This window comes from Benincasa hispida, chromosome 9 (genome assembly GCF_009727055.1).
Source record: "Benincasa hispida cultivar B227 chromosome 9, ASM972705v1, whole genome shotgun sequence".
NCBI lineage: Eukaryota > Viridiplantae > Streptophyta > Magnoliopsida > Cucurbitales > Cucurbitaceae > Benincasa > Benincasa hispida.
Window position 1 is genome coordinate 70,877,646 of NC_052357.1, and position 15,561 is coordinate 70,893,206.

The 15,561-nt window shown below is 36.7% G+C and overlaps 1 long non-coding RNA gene across 3 annotated transcripts; it reads right to left on the minus strand.

The window, feature by feature from the left end:
* Window positions 1–2,241: 2,241 nt before the first annotated feature.
* Window positions 2,242–15,356, minus strand: LOC120085512. Of its 3 annotated transcripts, none has more exons than XR_005483977.1 (5): window positions 15,166–15,356; window positions 14,906–15,072; window positions 8,603–8,742; window positions 2,949–3,049; window positions 2,242–2,599 (listed from the first exon to the last, which is right to left on the minus strand). It is a non-coding gene; the product is annotated as an uncharacterized LOC120085512 (long non-coding RNA). The 3 variants fall into 3 exon arrangements; XR_005483976.1 differs by having other exon boundaries at window positions 8,603–8,776; XR_005483978.1 differs by lacking the exon at window positions 8,603–8,742.
* Between the last annotated feature and the right edge of the window lie 205 nt (window positions 15,357–15,561).

Consider the following 15,561-nt stretch of genomic DNA (forward strand, 5'->3'; position numbering starts at 1 on the left):
TTTTGATTCAGTTGGTCTTAACACATATAAGTTGTCTTCTAGTTTAGTTGAACAAATCGTGATACCATTTTTCATAATGAATGCTTCATTGAATGAAAAAGAAACAGGATATGATTGTTCAATTAAACAAGAAATAGATACAAAGCTCCTCTTAATTTTGGGAACTATATACAAATTTTTCAAAATTAAGTATCTATTTCTAAAAAAACAACTTAGCAGCTCCCACTGCAAGAGTTGAAATGGCATCTCCTATTCCAAGCTTGAACATCATTTCACCCTCCTCGAGTTATTGGAAGGAACTAATTCGCTGTAAAGAAGAACAAACATGATTAGTGGCTCCTAAATCAAGTATCTAGGCATTATGGTCATTTTCCACTAAACAAGTTTATAGGACCAGTAAATCATATTTACGTTCCTTCTCTTTCTTCGTCTAGACGAGGTACTTTGGGCAATTGCATTTTCAGTGACCATCCATATTGTAATGGACGCACTTGCCCTTGTTGGCCACCTTGGCCTTGGTCTTGCCTTTCCCAGCAATAGGAGCCTTGCCCTTCCCTTCTTTCTTTTTCTGGATCTTCTTAGAAACAGAAGATAAGGGAACAAACAAAGTTTCAAAGGATGAACCCTTGTGGAACTTCTTGGAATGGGCAACATTTGTCTCTTCTTATATTGGTCCCCTACTTTTCATAAGAGATTGATAAGTTTGTAACTCATTTAGGAGGGTAGTTATAATGTACTCTATTTTATTCATAACCACGAAGGAAACTCTTTGGAAGAGATTCCAAAATAAAGGACACCTGACTTTGCTCGTCGATCTACATCGTTTATCTCAACCACATTGAAGTGGACCATCAAATCGAGAACATGTTCTCTAACTAATTGACCTTACTTCATACGTGTTATAAACGTACTTGAGGGCCTCGTGCTAGATCTGAAATGATTCATTAACTAGCTTAATTTATCCTGTAGGTGTGACCCTACTATTTTCGGATCCCAGAGGTATGCTTAATAGACTGTTGAAAGGAAAGACAACTATTGAAGATTAATCTAAGAAACCCTATCCATTGCTAGAGTTTTGCATTGTTCTAAATCCTATGATTAGGCCCTCTAAAAGGATGGTCGCTCTAGGACGACATGCAAGTGGAGCATAGGACTTTCATGGTGCCTCATAATGGAAGAGACCGTAGGCTACGTACTTTCCTTATTCACCTTGGTATTGACTCATACAAATATTTTTACAATGGAGGTCGCGCCCAAGGCGACATGAAGCTGAGCATGGATCTCATGGTGTGAACTCTTAGAGATGTGAGAGCTAAAAATTGATATATCCTATATACCATTTTTCTCTTACTAAAGTATTCCATTATTTTAGGGTTTTATTTTACTTAGTTAAACTCCAGCTAATGAACTATCTAAGTCCATCTTAATTTTCTCAATGTAACATTTATATTGAATGTTTTAACAATACTTGATTTCATTTACTAAACTCTTTAATAAAATCAATCACCTATTGCATGCTTATAAAATATTTTTCCAATTCACCTTCCAGGTCGGTTCCTAGATGGAGGTGTTCCGTTTTCGTCAGCTTAAATACCCCTGCCTAGATAGAACGTTCCTCAAACAAAGGTCCCTTATGGGTAATTATTTTATCAATTTAATCTTTTAATGGAATTCATTTTAATCCTATTAAAACAAATTAAAAGATTAACCTATTTCTAATATCATTAGAAATACTTCCAATATTAGTCTAGGTGACTTGATTTTAAACCATTTAAAAATAATTTGGACATATGTTTACATTCAACTCTTGATTATAGATTTTAATGTATCCCATTAAACATATAATACTTATATTTTAATGCCATATTAAACTTTATAATTTGCATATAATGACGTTGATCAAATATAACAATCATATTTATCTAAGTAGTGTCATGCTCAATGCAAGGTTCATTTTCATTGGAAAAATATAACATTTATATTTGTCATCCATGAAAATTAAACATACATATTCATCATTCTACTATACATTATAACTTATAACATTGTATGATGCATGAACATGCTTAATTAATTATACATCAAAACTAACATTTATATTATGATACATGGACATGCTAATAAACTCATGCATCCATAAAATATATATAAAAAAAAAAATTATATTTAATCATGATGCATGAATATATTTATCATAAGGTGGCATTTTGAATCTATATGACGTGCATTATGTAATATAAATTCAAACATTAATTTAAATATACATCCAATGCATAAAAAATTAAAATAAACAGTAAATATTGGGCCAAATTTTGGCACCGTAAATATTTAATGAAGTTAATATAACTAATTTACATTAATTTAATTAATATAAAGAAATAAAATTAATAAAATCAAGAAAAACTATTGCAAACACTGGAGGGGAGGTTCGAACCGACAATCGTCGAACTCCTCGGCGTGCGCCTGTGAAGTTCGGAACGTTGCAACGCTATGGATGTTCCATTTTGCTTCATTTTGCTTTGAACTTAGATCGAAAACTTCCATTTTTCCACTGATCTCTTCAATAACTCTTACTCCTTGATCGACACGGACTTACAGGCTTGATAGCAAAACATAAATGCCAAAAAACAATGAGCCCTTATATTTTAATCGGATTAAAACGTAAAGCTAAGTGCCAACAATGTAAACATCCAATATTACAAACCTCAAATTCAAAATGTAGATTAAAACCGACATTTCTACACTGATTTTTGTTTCCAAAATGTGAAAAATAAAATTCAAGAAATTGGCTTTGATACCAATTATAGGGAATCGAATCCCGAGCGCAAGTGTGAGGATGTTATGCATTCGAGAAACAAAAACAGCAAGCTAAAACAGAGTAGAATAGGATAAGCAACATAATTAGCATGCATTATAAAGGAAAAGTAAAAGGGAAGAATGATTCTTACCTTCGTAGACTCCCAAGCTTTTCAAAATTCCTCTTATTCTCTAGGATTCCAAGAGTTGGATGAGTGTTCTTCAACCCTTGGAAGAGGAAGAGGTAAAGAAACTGTAAAGAGAGTATACAGAGGAATTAATTTGGTGGCTAGAGTATGTTTTTTCCCAAAAGAAAGTTTGCCCTAAATGGGCTAATAAGATGAATTTATATAGAGAAGAGTTTTACCCATTCTCCAAGTATTTTCCTTTTTACTCTTGATGTCAATTAATTAAATAACTCCTTATTTAATTAATTGGTATATTAATTAAATAACCATATATTGAATCTAATATAATATAGTCAATTGATTAATATATATAAACATCACATGTTTATATTCTTTCACCTTTCTATCATTTCTTAATCAATTAATTAACCATTAATTAATCAATTAAGTAACTATATTTAATCATATTTAATATAAAGTTAATTAACATATAAATATCACATATTTATATGTATACATCTCTTTAGGAATCTCATTCATATTAATCTAATATTTGAATCCCATTCAAATATATCTTTCTTACATAATTTAAATTATAGATCACATCTATAATTAATTATATATTAATCCCATCAATACAAAATTTCCTTAATTAATTTGAAAAATTCAAATCATTCCTCATTAATATTCTTTAGTGAGCTAACAAGAGGACCTAGTGGACTTGTAAATCAGAAGTTTCACCAATATGAGATTAATTGACTAAACTCATTAACCAAATTAATCAATTTTCGTTAACTGTGGGTACACTCCACTAAAGACCTACAGTTTCCCTCTTCTCACTACAAATATATTTTTGTGTCCACTGATATGACCAATAATAGTAAGTTAGTCCTTCACGAGTATTCACTCTTCTCACTACAAATATATTTTTGTGTCCGCGGATAGAGACCAATAATAGTAAGTTAGTTCTTCACGAGTATTTGTAACACCAATTAGGCCAAATTACCATTTTACCATTGGGTTACCTCTGTATCTTTAAATACCGGCACTTCTATAATGAACAATTTGTTTATGGTTCAACTGTTAAATAAAAATCCCTCTCGGACTAGTGAGAGGGTAGGGCCCTTTGTTCAAGTCCCGCAGACACTACTTAAGGGAACACTCATTTACTTATCCTAAAGTCAAGAATGAGTATTCCATCTTGTAATATTATGTTCCCAATTCCCCATTCGGTCTAGTTCCCAAAATGGTAGGCCCATTGAGTCAGCGAACTAGCCACTCTCACCCATACAAATCAAAGAACAATCCCTTGTGAACAGGAGTTCATAATACACTTAGGATTAAGAGTAAGTTTCCTAGGTTATCCTATTTAAATAGAAACCTGACTAGTCAGGCCAAAGGATAAAACTCATCCATTTTTAAAAATGGAAGGATGTTTGTTGTCCCAAACATTTTTCTAAGTTCCGATCCCGATAAGGAAAAGGGATAATTTATAACAAAGTTTTCGTGTTGTTGATTCCTAGGTGTAGTGCTTTTTCCCCTCTGTTTCGGACAATTTCGTCCTCCCCTTCGCCAAAGTCTAAGTAAAGAGACCGAAGGAAAGTAAAGTAACGTTTTGATTCGAAAATTTTCATTTTGCGGTCCAATCTTATGCAAACTCATTGCACAGGATACCTTCACTCACATGTCACCTACATGAGCGTGTTGGATCATTGTGCTTGTATCAAGTACAAAGTGAGTTATATCATAGTGTCACCAAGATGAGGTACCCAATCTTATCCCTATACTATAGACCTTTTAGGTTGTATCTCGAATATTGATCCCTGTATGTCTCCACATACTGTTCAAGACTCATAATATGGTCTTGGATGTTAGTTTATTGGATTTATGGCTATTAAGACAAAATAGAATACAGCACAATCAATAACATTTATTAAAATGACATAAAAAACTCTATATTGATGATTGTCAATTAATTATATTTACTATCTACGAGTTTTAGGACATAAAACCCAACAAATTAACTGACGGTCACTCACTAAAAACCGATAGCTTCACTATTTGCACTATAGATATATTTCTATGTCCATGGATATAACCAATCAACAGTGAGTCGACTCTTTACAAATTGTTCATAACTACAGTTGGGTCAAATTATCGTTTTACCCCTATAGTTACATCCAACTCCTTAAGTACCATTGATTCCTCTAATGAATAAATAGTTTATAGTCCAACAATAAACTAACACCTCTCGGACCAATGAGAGCTTGAGGCCTCTTTGTTCAAGACCCATAATCAACTATAAAGGAAGCAATTTATCTACTTTCCCTAAGATTGGGAAGAAGTTAATTCCATCTTGTGTAGTTGTGTTCCCGGCTCCTTACTAAAAAAAAATCCCCAAAATGGTAAGCTTGTTGAGTCGGCTATCATAGCCACTCTCACCAATACATATCAAAGGATTGCCCTCATAAACAGGAGTTCACAACTCACTTAGGATTAAGGTCAAGTCACCTATGGTCATCCTAGTGAAATGTAAGTCTCTTTTAGTAACGGTGTTATATAGAGAGACTACTCATTTTGTGGTCCAGTCTTATACAAACTATTTGTATAGGATACCCCCGCTCACATGTCTCCACATGAACAATCAAGATCAGATCATTTGTAGCACTTTACAACAATTGTAACAACTATAAAGCGGGTCGTATTCGTAGTGCCACCGGGATAAGGTACCAAACCTTGTCTATCTACTATAGACCATTTAGGTTATTACTTAAATATGATCCACTTGTATGTCAACCACATACATGTTTTAAGTTACATAAAATAATCTTGGGTTTTAGTTTATTAGATTAAATTAATGTAGTCTAAATGTTAATAAAATACCTCTTTTTTTTATTTTATTAAATATATGGTTTATATTTATAAACTACAAGATACATGAGATTTAGGACACCAAATCCAATAATCATAAGCAAACTCTATCAGATGCAAGTGAGAGTCCCAAATCCCTGAAAACTCTCATGCACAAGCGCGTAACATATTCTCCAATGTTTGATTTAAATGCTTTATTTGCCCATCTGTCTGTAGGTGAAAAGCTGTGCTAAAATCTAACCAAGTACCCAACATTGTCTGAAGACTCTTCCAAAAGCTAGATGTGAAATAAAGGTGTCTGTCAGACACAATAGATACCAACACTCAATGTAATCTCACCACCACTTTCATGTATATCTGAGCCCACTTGTTCACTGAATATGTGAACTTCCTAGAATGAAATGCGCCAACTTTGTGAGTCTGTCCACTATAACCCATATCACTATAAATATTTTTGCTATTCTTGGAAAACCCACAATGAAATCCATAAACACATTCTTCCACTTCCTTTCCGATACGTTCAAGGGCTGCAATAAGCCTGCTGGCTTATGTCTCGAGGCCTTCACCTGCTGACACACCAAACACTTACTAACAAACTCAACTATCTCTCTTTTCATATCAATCCACCAATGAAACTGTTTCAAGTCCTGGTACATCTTGATGGTGTCAGGATGTATCAAGAATGGGGAATGTAAGCTTCTATCAATAATTCATTCTTAAGGTCACTGTCTACAGGTACACATAAACGACCCTGATAAAGGAGGCCATGATCTAAGGACACTGAAAACTCATCATCCCGTCCTGACCTCACTTGACGAAATTTCTCAACAAGATAAGAATCACTCTGTTATGCATCAATAATCTTATGTCTCAAGGTCAGTTGTACTATTAATTATGCCAACTATGTAATGACTTCCCCCACTACTATTGCAATTTTAGCTCATAAAAAACTATTACATAGATGAGTCTGTTTGGTAATTAAAGCTGCTGGATGAGTTGTCTTTCTACTAAAAGCATCTGCCTCTATGTTTGCTTTACCAGGATGGTACAAAATCTCACAATCATAATCTTTCACTAACTCTAGCCACATGTACTGTCTCATATTTAACTTCTTCTGAGTGAAGAAGTATTTTAAGCTCTTGTGATCTGAGAAAATCTGTATCTCCTCTCCATATAAGTAATGTCCCCAGGTCTTTAAAGTGAAAACTACTATTGCCAACTCTAAATCGTGTGTAGGATAGTTTCGTTCATAATTCTTTAACTGTTAAGAGGCATAAGCAACCACTTTACCCTGCTGCATCAACACACACTCCAATAATCTCTTAGAGGCATCACTGTAAATAAGGAAACTCCCTGATCTATCTGTTAGTATAAGAACTAGTGCAGAAACCAACATTTGTTTAAGATCCTGAAAACTATCCTCATAAGGCTTACTCCAAACAAAGGAGGCTCATTTCCTGGTCAATTGAGTAAAGGGAGTGGCTATGCGAGAAAAGTCTTTAACAAACCAACGGTAATACCTGCTAACTCCAGAAAACTGCGCACTTCACTGACTATTGTAGGATGAGGCCAACTTGTAACTGTCTCAATCTTTGCTGGACTACAAATATCCCATCCTTTGATACCACGTGCCCTATAAAGGACACCTGACATAGCCAAAATTCACACTTGGCGAATTTAGCATATAACTTATTCGACCTCAGAGTGTCCAAGACCTTCCGTAAATGTTCTTCATGCTCTGTCTCTGTCTTGGAGTAAACCAAGATGTCATCCATAAAAACTATCACAAAAGTTTCCAAGAATTCTTTAAACACCATGTTCATCAGGTCCATAAATATTATAAGAGCATTAGTTAAGCTAAACGACATTACGATGAACTCATAAAGTTCATATCTTGATTGGAAAGTAGTCTTAGGAATGTCACCGTCCTTAATCCTCAATTGATGGTATCCTGAACGTAGATCGATCTTGAAGAAAACTCTAACCCCCTATAACTTTTCTAACAAGTCATCAATCATGGGGAGAGAGTACTTGTTCTTGATGGTCACCTTGTCCGACTATCTATAATCAATGCATAAGCATAATGATCCATCCTTTTTCATCACAAACAACACTGGTGCACCTCAATGGTGACACACTTCGTCGTATAAAACCCTTATCGAGCAATTCATGCAACTAAATCTTGAGCTCCTTCAACTCTGTTGAGGCCATTCTATACGGAGCCTTTAAAATTGGAGTTGTACATGGCTATAGTTCGATAACGAAGTATATCTTTCGATATGGCAGTTAACACGGGAGGTCCTCTAGAAAGACATTTGACTAATCTCTTACTACTGGCTCTGAAGTCAAGGCGACCTCAGCTTCTCTAGTGTCGACCACACTAGCCAAAATACTCTAAGTTCCTTGATTAAGCAACTTACTGGCTTTCATAGCTGAAATCACTTTGGGAAGACCAAGGTCTCAGCCCCTTTTAATTTAAAGCTAGTTTCTTTAGGAGGATTGAAAATCACCTTCTTGCAGGAGCAGTCTATATTGGCATAGTTAACAGCCAACCAATCTATGCCCAATATTACGTCAAAATCACGCATGTCTAAGACTATTAAGATCACATCTAGCGTACAATTCACTATACTTTTATTTTTTCTTTTGCCAACATAATTTCTCCAGACGAAGTAGAAGCTGATAAACATAATACAAAGCTTCCAATTGTAACATAGCATGCTTCATAAATACGGAGGATATAAATGAATGAGATAATCTAGAATCAAACAATACCAACGTAAAATGTCCCAAGATTAGGAGCGTACCTATCACCATAGTGCCTGACTTCTCGGCCTTCTATCGAGTGGTTGAATAAACACGACCTTGCTATTGCTGGTGTCTGCTTGATGCGTTGATTTATCATTCGATGTAGGGATGTGTGGATGTGATGATCATACAAGTTTTCCTAATAAAGCCCAAGTATAAGCCTTCTTAGGGTCCTGGTAAGTCCAGGGTCAAACGTAGGGATTACTAAATAGATATGCGACGGATTCTCTGATTCTATTACGATGGTGATAAAGAAGTAAATGGTGATTTAATTTAGATTTTCTAATGCGATGGAATTAAATGTGGAGCGATGAAAGGGTGGTGTTGTGATTAGTATGCAATGAAAGGGTTAAGAAGAGATTTAACTAGCATTTCTTAAGATTTTGTACAAGTCATGCGATCATGCTATACACAAATATTAAGCACTACATTTCTCAATGCATAATGTCATATTTCCTATTTCTAGGATGCATGCAATGTGTATGGAATGTTGCAGATATAACTTATTTCTAAGTTTCTACTCTTGCTTATGCAATCTAATCCGACTCTCTCAAGCCTAGATTCTGTCTTTAGAATATTCTCTCAAGTACTTCAAATGATGAATGAAGCATACATAAGACAAGATGATCGCATAGAGTGCATAGCTTAAGTCATGCCAGCTAAATACTTCTCAACACATTCACAAATTTAGTTACTCATGCATGGTGTAGAGAGATGATGACATGCAGAAATGCACGTCATCTTAGGCCTTTTATTTAGAATTATGAGGGTTGTTAAGCAGAATATGCAGCGATTATGTTTGGAATTCATGAGAAAATGAGTTTGCATCCATTGGCATTAATAATCTCGGCTAACCCACTATTATACGTTATTATGGGTTTAATTGATTATTTTTATAGCAACCGCAAAAAGCGATCGCATGCGCGGAAGAGAGGCTATCGCAAAGACGACCGCATGCGGGGATCTCTCCATTGTAGAGGCGAACGCATACGTTCAACGCATGGATGTTGCATTAACGCATGCGTCCATCGCATTGAAGTTGCGGCTGTCAAGCGAATGTGGTCATCGCATAGATGTTGCGGCCATCAACCGCATGCGTCCATCTCATGGAAGTTGCGGCCATCAAGCGAATGGGGTCATCGGAGAGAGATTGCGGCTACATAATAATAACCATAATATAGGGATGATCACAAGGTTGGTGAAATGCAACATGAACGCATATCTCAGGAGTATCAAAAGATGATGTTGACATTTCACCTACCACGCCGTTAGCAGCGGAGATTCAGAAAAGGACCATCGCTGTCTCTTATACACATCTAGATGTGTATAAGAGACAGCTATGCGTCCATCACATGGAAGTTGCGGCCATCAAGCGAATGTGGTCATCGTAGAGAGATTGCGGCTACATAATAATAACCATAATATAGGGATGATCACAAGGTTGGTGAAATGCAACATGAACGCATATCTCAGGAGTATCAAAAGATGATGTTGACATTTCACCTACCACGCCGTTAGCAGCGGAGATTCAGAAAAGGACCATCGCGCCGCGAGTGTCAGATTCAGAGCAGGTCCATTAATGCCGTCAGTGATCAAGCTCTATAAATTGAAGCTAAATTGAAGCTGCTGAGCAAAATTTCAGATATCCAAGTTTCTACCTTCAGGTGGATCCTTGTGATCCAGACAAAAGCGTGAGAAGAAAGCTTGAGAGTTCTTCACCTCCTTCATCCATTCAGAGTGACGACCGGAGCCTTCACTGGAGGTAGAGCTCGAGAGAGTTTTCTCCACCACCCATCCATGGCACTACCGGCAGCCTTGACACACATCTGCTGGAAGCAAGACATTGCTTCCAACTAGCCTTTCCATTTTCTCTTCTTTCCTTATATTGTATTGTATTACATTTTTGCTTAAGGAATTAATACATTTTGTGATCAATACATTTTCTATATTTTCCTTCGACTCCATCTCCATCTTCATTTACTTAGCATTCCTAACTTTCATTGCATCACTTAGTGAGACTGTTAGAGTATCGCATACTTAATCATGCGGCATAGGAATATGAAGCATGTAGCAAACCATCGGGAGGTGTGCGTTGCGCGAGTGTTGTGAGAAAACCTTATTTGCTTAGTGTGTAGCTATAGCAACACTTGTCTATAAGCGACGCAATACTTGTCTATGAGTAAAATCAGCAACAACTAACTACCTGGAAGTGTAAGTGGTTGGTCGCATTAAGCAATGTAAGCAAGTATTCACTAGAGATAGGAATAATCTTACGTCAGCCAGGTTTATTCGATTACCTTGTCTTATGGGCACATCATTCATCATTTAGGCATACTTGGGAGAGTAGTCTAAAAACCAAATCTAAGACTCGAGAGAGCGGATTGGAACATATAAGCAAGAATGGGGAACTTAGAGATAAGCCCAGTTTGCTATTACACGGTGTATGCACCCTACGGATAGGATATTGCATGTGTCCAGAAGTAGGATACGGTGGTATGTAGTCATCTTGTTTATGTGTGGGAGCACATGAGCAGAAATAGAGACTTAGAAATAAGGCCTCTCGAAACTGTTGCATATACATCGCATGCGTCCTAGAAATAGGCACAAGTGTATGTAGCATGATCGCATAGCTTTGTGCTGGCTGAGGTTGCCCTTGTGGTTAAGCTCAGTGTTGCAGTGAATTCATCCTCACATTTTATCTATTTGTCCATGTATTTTACTACGCTTCAACAGTTGTCGTGTCTCTACCTCTCATTCATATTCCCACTGCTTTGTTTGTTAGTTAGGAGTAGGAGTAGTTCTTAGCTTATAACCCCCTCCCCCCATCATTCTTTTATTTATCCGCCGCAAACACATCACCGCATACATTTAGCTACAAGTACCTGAGTTCGACCTCGGATCACTCGAGAAACTTGCGTTCACGTTATACTTGGCGCGAGCGCAAGAAAAATTATGACAGGAACGCATGGTCATCGCATATAAGAGTAACGCATATTTTCATTCCAACACATGACCACCGACGCATGATAATAAACGCATAACTTAAGACATGCATCGAATATTGCGTTCACCCTAATTTTTGTCACCAAGAGACTGATCATAAATTGAAATAAAGTTTCCATTGTTGCAAATAAAGTGTTGAGTACAAAACAATAAATGGAGTAAGACGTATTAAGCCAAGTAAACAATGTCTTGCTTCCTCTGGCTTTGTACACTGCTCTTATCACTTTAACTCTTTCCTGAATTGTAAAATCTTGCTCTCGTAAGGGTTGGGTGTCTCTCCTCTATGTTGTTTCCGGTAGTCTCTCGACCTCTCCAAAAGTAATTCCCTTCCCTCGGCTTCGCCTCCTTTCTCTCACGCCCTATTTGGTTTGGTAACATTGGGTATTTATAGACTTCTAGGCAAAGCAGTTCTTCTCACTAATGATTGCATGGATGGGCGGCATTAATTTCCATACCCTATTGCACCATCTGAAAGTCACTAGAAGTTCAATGTATTTGCAACGGTATGGTCTTCAACGGTCGTCAATTTGTATTCCAGAATTGATCGTTATCAGCTTTACGTCCCATCATGTTTTATTATGATGTCGCCTTTATGTAAGGTCTTTACGCGGTCATTTTTTAGGTACTCTTAGATCGCAAACTCAAATGCACCATCGCATTGTTCCCTTGGATCGCAATTTCAGACGCACCATCGCATTGTGCTTGTACAAAATAATGCAATTTAACTGCTTTTATGCGATGAGCATTAGCGATCACAATTTATTTTTAGTTTGGCGCATTCAATCATAATATTGCCTATTTCAACATTGCTTCCTCCCATTGTTTTAATAATTTGAGCTTTAATAACTTGTATTTCTACCAGTTATCACTGCTCAAATCGCTTTGTTCAAAATCCGCAAATGGGCTCCCGTAACCTGGTGTTTTTTATTTGGACATTTATCAATCGTGTGCTCCTCCTTCTTACAATTAAAACAGATCCCAAAGCCAACCAAACATCGTCTCCAATGATGTCTTCCACAAGAGTTACACATTGGTTGGCTTCTCTCTACCATTCTCGACTCGAGGGCCTACTGCTTGAAGTGTCAAAATGGCTTATCTGAGTTCTGCTCTTCTGTTGGAACTGAAGCTCAAAAGCCTTCTGATTTGCCTTCATTTTCTGACTCGAGGTGGATCCCACCCAAATGACTTCAAGCACTCACTCTCTGACTGGAAGTCTATATCGGCTACCAAACAAAGTGCTTTTACGTGGGTGGTCGATTTAAAAGCTTGCATAAAACCTCGTATTCCGTCCTTCAAACCTTGGACAATATTTTTGCTCTCATAACCTCTGTAGCGACCAATTCAAGAGCAAAACGAGACAATGTGAAACTTCTGGTCATACTCCTCAATGGACATGTGCCCCTGTTTTAGGTCTGAGAACTCCTTCTACTTATTATACCTCAAGTTAATAGAGAAGTACTTTGAGTAGATGCGCTCCTTCAATTGCTCCTACGTCACTGGTTCATCACATGTACCTAGCATCCTCTCTGCCGACTACCACCAGATCTGTGCTTTATCGGTGCACATGAAGACTATACCATACACCTTCTAGTCCTCTAGGCATTTCATGTAACGGAATATTGTCTTGATTGTTGACAGTCATAACTCTGCATTAGTAGGGTCCTTTAGTGACCCATTAAAGGTACGGGGGTTGTACTTCGTTTGAACTTATGAAGGTGGTATTTGTTGGAACTGGGCAAATTGGGTCATTCGCCCGTCCATCATGTACTTCACCTTATTCAGCACCGTTTTCGTGACTGCTTCCCCTATAGCTGTTGCCAAATGTAGTAAACTCAGTCAGGATGGTTGGGGGAATCGGTGTCTGCAAAGGCACAATCATGTTTTGGGCTCGACTTCGTGTCTGAGTCCTCTGCTATCCTGACCCCCCCTGCCTTTTCCTCTAACACATACCATTTCCTAACAATCAAATGTAACCAACTTTAACAAATTCTTCAAAAAAAAAAAAAAAATGTCAATTATGATCATAAATCCAACATAATCTTGTGCATGTTATTCTAGAGACTTTTTCTTAAGGGGCATACCTGGCAATGATGAAGAATCTGTTAATGGCCAAAATGGACAATCTAGACTTACATAGTAAGTCAATCTACACAGTCCAAAACATGGGCTCTAATACCAAGTGTAATGACCCGACTTTCTAAGACATCTAATAAAGTCGTTACTTCATGCATATATAAACTTGTACTTAAACATTTACATTTAAAATAAGAAAGTTGGACTGCTTAAATTAATAAAGAATTCAAAACAAATTTTTAGCTCAAAGATTCATAATGTTTTGATTAAGGGTACCCCTAAAAATAGAAATTTAAAACAAGGGAATATAACTAAAAAGAAATCTCAAACACTTAAGTTCTATCAAAATCTAAATCATGAAAAGTAGGAAAACATGAAAACGACACAAGAACTCATATGCGAAAGCGTTTATTTAATCCCTTTGGCACTATCATAGATTCATCTTATCAATTGCCATGTGTATCCTTACCCTTTAACTAAAAAACATGTAAACATAAAGGATGAGTCTAAAATACTCAGTAAGTGAGCCCATTATCGGGATCGAGCTAAGCAATCACATTCAGTGAATGCTTGGGGCTAGTGGGACATGCACAATGTAACTGTTCCTGGATGACTATTTAAAAGAATAATCTTGCCTCGCCCTAACTCGCATGTCTAGTGGCCTGATGGCACACCATAAAAAAACATAAAATTAAATTTGTTAATTCAAAAATCGTAACATGCAAACGAACCCATCGGTTCACGCATGTCTATTGGCCTGATGGCGCACCGTCAAAACATGGAACTAGATCTGTTTGACTACTGTATCATACGTCAAGGCGATACAATAAATCACCCCTACCGATCTAACATGCATCACATACATAAATCTCATAAGTGGTCCCACAGCCTAAATCATAACATAACATATTATTTCAACATACTCATAGTCCTCATAACTTTCATGCATAAAAAAAAAAGTAACATATATTCAAAATCATGCTTCTAAAATCCATTAAATAACTTGATAATTCTAAACTAGGGCGCTTGACACGGCATTGGTAATAGTATCATTTACCTCAAATTAAGTTCAGAAAAAGTTAACACAACAACAACACTCCAACAATTTACTTGAACTAAAACCTAGAACATAAGTCTAATTCAAAATTCAATCATTAGGCTTAATTCCAAACACATTTTATCTAAGTGTCACTAAATTAATTTCAGGCAATTCCAAATATTCTTACCCAAAGTGTGGCTAGATTCAAAGCTTCAACACCAATGTGACCCAAAAGCTAATTCGCCCAAAAACAATCCTTACTCCCACAGATATTGGCTCTAAACCAAAATCCTTGCTGGAAACAACCTCGAAGCCGCTGGACAGGCCGCTTTTGGTTTCAAATCTCCTCCTAAACTTGAATCTCAAACCCAATTATGGTGGGTATCAATAAACAAAGCTCAAACACCAATGGATAACCAAGAAATCTCAAGAACTCAATAACCTTACCCAAGTCCAAGATTCCGACGAGACCAAGACAGAGTGACGGCGGAAAGAAGTTGACGACGACGGCTCAAGGCGGTGGCACACGACACCCACTGGACGGCGTGACAGATCAAAATAGTGAGCACATGCGTGAATAGCAGCGGGAACAGGGTTGTGCAGGTTGATTCACGAAAAAGGATAAGGATTTTTTTTTTTCTTTTACTTCACACATGATATATATATATATACATCCTTCTTAACCCCCAAAAGCAAATTTTAATTCCTTCCAAAATTCCAAATCTCCAATAAATTTCCAAAATATCCTAACCAACCTTTTCGAAATTAACTCCAAATTTCTAAATCTTTTATCCACTAAATTTCAAAATGAATTATTCTATAATAAATATTTTTTAAAACACG